A 4000-nucleotide genomic window follows, 5' to 3' on the forward strand; every position below is an offset into this window, starting at 1 on the left:
AAAGATGTTTCTTGGGTATTGTCAGCAGATCCCATTATAATTCAAGATGATAACTTCCAAATCTTTACCTAAAATCCCCCAGTACCCTTTAAAATGAGAGGTAAAAGAACTTACTCCAGTGACCCAGGATTTTCTTGTAAAAGGTTTAATTATTCCCTGCACTAGCTCCTATAACACTCTTGTTTTTCCTGTTAAGAAGCCAAATAACTGTGGCTGGAGGTTCATACAGGATCTACATGCCATTAACCACATTGTGGCTCCCAGAAGGCTCCTGTGGTTTCTAATCCATATTTACTCTTTTCTCATACACTCCCTGAGGCCTCTCACTTTACAGTCTTTACAAATCTTTGCCATGTATTTTTCAGTATTCCCTTGCATCCTGATAGCCAATGTTTTACTGAGGCAATACACTTGGACTGTGATACCTCAAGTTCACAAAGACTCCTCCACTTACTTTTCTCAGCTTTTACATGCAGACCTACAACCTTTACGATTTGTCCGTGGACTTGCTTTATTACAATATGCTGATGATATATCGGTCTGTTTTAAATTTCAACAAGCTTGTCTTGAAGACTGAATTCTTTTGTTAGAACATTTGGCTGATGGTGGACACAAAGTCTTTAAAGATAAATTTCAAATGGCCCAGCCATCAATTTAAAAGTTAGTATATATAGAATCTCAGCAAAGGGGATCACTATTAACCTCAAAAGAAAAGAAACTATCCAAGCTTTCCCTGTCCAGAGTGAAAAAAAAAGGGGGGGGGACTTTGTTGATATTGCAGAATTTGCATACCAAATTTTTCTTTTCTGGTCCAAGCACTGTATCTGTCAATCCTTAAAGGCTTCAGTGCTTGACCATTTCACTTTTCAGAGAATAGCAAAAAGGCCATACTGACATTCAAATTAGGACATTTACTAATGCCTTAGCTTTAGTATTCCCTAATTACCATTGGGGAGCTCTGGTAGCATAGTGGCTAAGACACTTGCCTGCTAACCAGACGGCTGGCGGTTCAAACCCACCAGCCACTCCTCAGAAGGAAGGTTGGGCAATCCTACTTCCGTAGTGATACTGCCTCGGAAACCCAAGGAGGGGTCGCTATGAGTCGGGTTTGACTCGATGGCACATAACAACAACATAACAACAATTACCATTGATGAAGTATCTGCAAATGTCCTTGGGGTCCTCACTCAGAAACATTGAGGGAAAAAATGGTAAGTTGGCTACTATAGCCTCCAACCAGATTCAGTCATCAGGGGTTACCCTCCTTGCCTCAGGAAAGGTGCTGCTACAGGCAGACTACTGGAAGCAACAGCAGATATAGTTTCTGGAAACTTCTTGCATGTTTATGTTCCTCATGCAGTGTCCATCATTTTAAACTGCACTTGAATAGGATTTGTAGCTAACAGGCTGACTTCTTATGAACTCTCTTCTTGGCTGCCTCTAACATTTGTCTACATATGGTAACCGGCTTAAACCCAGTCACCTTTTACTCACTGCAGATGACAGCAATCACCCCTCACATGATTGCTTAGACTTAAATGAACAACTTCTGTCTCCAAAAAAGGATGTGAAGGAAACTCTTCTTTTAAATCCTGATTTAATTCTATTTATGGATAGGTCATTTTTTAAGACCCAGCTGCAACAGCTCTCACTACTAGGGAGGCTATGCTTGTTACCACATCTACCAAAATTCTTGGAAGCAATTCCCTTCCTGAAGTCACCTCAGCTCAACAGGCTGAACTGATTGCACTCACAAGAGCTTGCGAACTGACCCCCGGAGGGTCAGTAAATGTTTACACTGACGTGAGATACGGTTTCAGAGTCACACATGATTTTGGTATGTATGAAAACAGAGGGGTTCCTAATATCCTCTGGGACCCAGTTGAACAATGGCCCCTTAGTGGTAGACTTCTGAGAAGCCCTTTTGCTCCTCTCTGAGATTGTCATCAAAATACATGCCCACCAGCCTAAGGGAATACCTCAAACAGAAGAGATTAAAGGAAACACTTTAGCCGATAACACAGCTAAACAAACTGCCTCCCAAATCTTCCTTGCCCCTATAATAGCTGAAGGAATTCTCATGCATGATCGGGATAACTGAGACTGTGATGAAAAGGAGGATGATAAGGATGTCCATGATGTGATCATGGGAGATATGGTCCCATCAGAAGTAACTTCAAAAAGTCTTCTCAAAGGACAACAGATTTCTCCCACTGCAGAAACTGAAGATTGGAAACAATCAGATTGCTATTTTAATACCATGACTACGTTATGCATGGGACATAATGATAAACCTGTCCTTGCCACACATCTCCACATGTCTCTATGGCTTTGCATATAAACTTCCATATGGGATGAGATAAAATAGTGGAAACTCTGAAGAAATGTTGACAGGGTTAATTTTGAAACTACTAAACATATCATCAGCCATTGTTGGCTTTCCCTGTTATGATCCTGGGAAGCACCTTCTGGTGCCTTCAGGAAAATATTTCTTGCCTGCTGGGCCTATGCTTGAATGGCATTAGAATTTGTTGAGCTCCCACCATCAGATAGGTATGTTTTAGTAATGGTGTGCTTATTCTCACACTGGGCGGAAGCCCGGTCACTTCAGTGGCCAAGAAATGAGAGGATATCCCCATAGAAGTTATACATCAACCAAGAGAGAGTCGTTCAAACAGAACATGGGGATACTGCAGTTTTAAATCAGGAAAGGTGTGTATCAGGGTTGTATCCTTTCACCATACTTAGTCAATCTGTATGCTGAGCACATTATCCAAGAAGCTGCACTATATGAAGACAAACACAGCATTGGGATTGGAAGACTCATCAACAACCTGCCACAGGCAGATGACACAACCTTGCTTGTTGGAAGTCAAGAGGCCTTGATATCCCCTCCCATGCCTAAATGAACCAGCTCCCTTGAGTCCCACCTCACACCTGCAGGACTCACTTGGATGTCCCATAGGGATGTCCCTCGCCCCAGCCCTCCCACCTCTGGGGGAGTGGGGCAATAGCCTCCCTTGTGCTCTAGCTGCCCACCTGGAGGCACTGCTAGCCCCTCTTTATCCCCCCCCCCCCAAACACATTGATACTGATCCCTCTTCTGGGTTGCCACCCCAGACACTTTGTGCTTCTCCCAGCTGGTGGCACAAGATCCTTCAGTCTCCACAAACCACAGCAGGGGAGCAGTTGCAAACTCTGACCAGTGCTGGGGAGACGTCTAGGTGTCTCCCTGTGACAGAGGGGTTATCTCTCCTCGCCTGGAGCCTCCACTTTGCCTGTTCACTGGATGATCTATCTACCTCCCAGCACCATTCTGGCCCTGATGGGTCTGTGAGGCCTTCTGTGGGTGAGGCTGCTGGACCCCGATCTCAGGCAGGGCCTTCTGGCGAGTGGACTCTGGGCCCTGCCCACTGCTGTGCCCTGCTTCTGACACAGGAACCCTCAGTGGGCATCTGTGGAGTGCATGAGAGAAAGCATGCTCACGGGTATGTTTACTCCTTACTTAGTCAAAGGTTGGTGGTTCAAATTCACCAGCCACTCTGCGGAAGGAAGACTGGGCAATCTGCTTCCCTAAAGATTTACCGCCTCGGAAACCCAGAGGGCGTCACTATGCCTTGGAATCAGCTTGATGGCAGTGAGTTTGGTATGGTTTTTGGTAGTTGTGTCAGACGCCCACGCTCAGTGCCCTCGCCCCTGAGGACAAGCCTGCCGGTGCTCCTGACACAAGAGCAAACAGGCCCAGTCTGCTCAGGAGCTGCTCACACCATGGTGGGGCTGAGGCCACGTCTAGGATGGCCAGGGAGGGTCACGGTCAGGGCTGGTAGTGGGGCGACCCCTCAGACAGAGGCCGGATGTAAGCCATGCTCAAAGCTGCAGTCTTTCATCCTCATCAGGAAGTGCTTCATGGCCTCTTGGCGCCTCAGCGCGGGGATGGCCGGTCCTGGAAAGAGGAGCACAGGCAGCAAGGCGGCCCGAGGGCCCCTCCGGGCCATGCGCG

The sequence above is a fragment of the Orycteropus afer genome, unplaced genomic scaffold (genome assembly GCF_000298275.1).
Source record: "Orycteropus afer afer isolate SDZICR_OR568_19922 unplaced genomic scaffold, OryAfe1.0 scaffold00128, whole genome shotgun sequence".
Taxonomy (NCBI): domain Eukaryota; kingdom Metazoa; phylum Chordata; class Mammalia; order Tubulidentata; family Orycteropodidae; genus Orycteropus; species Orycteropus afer.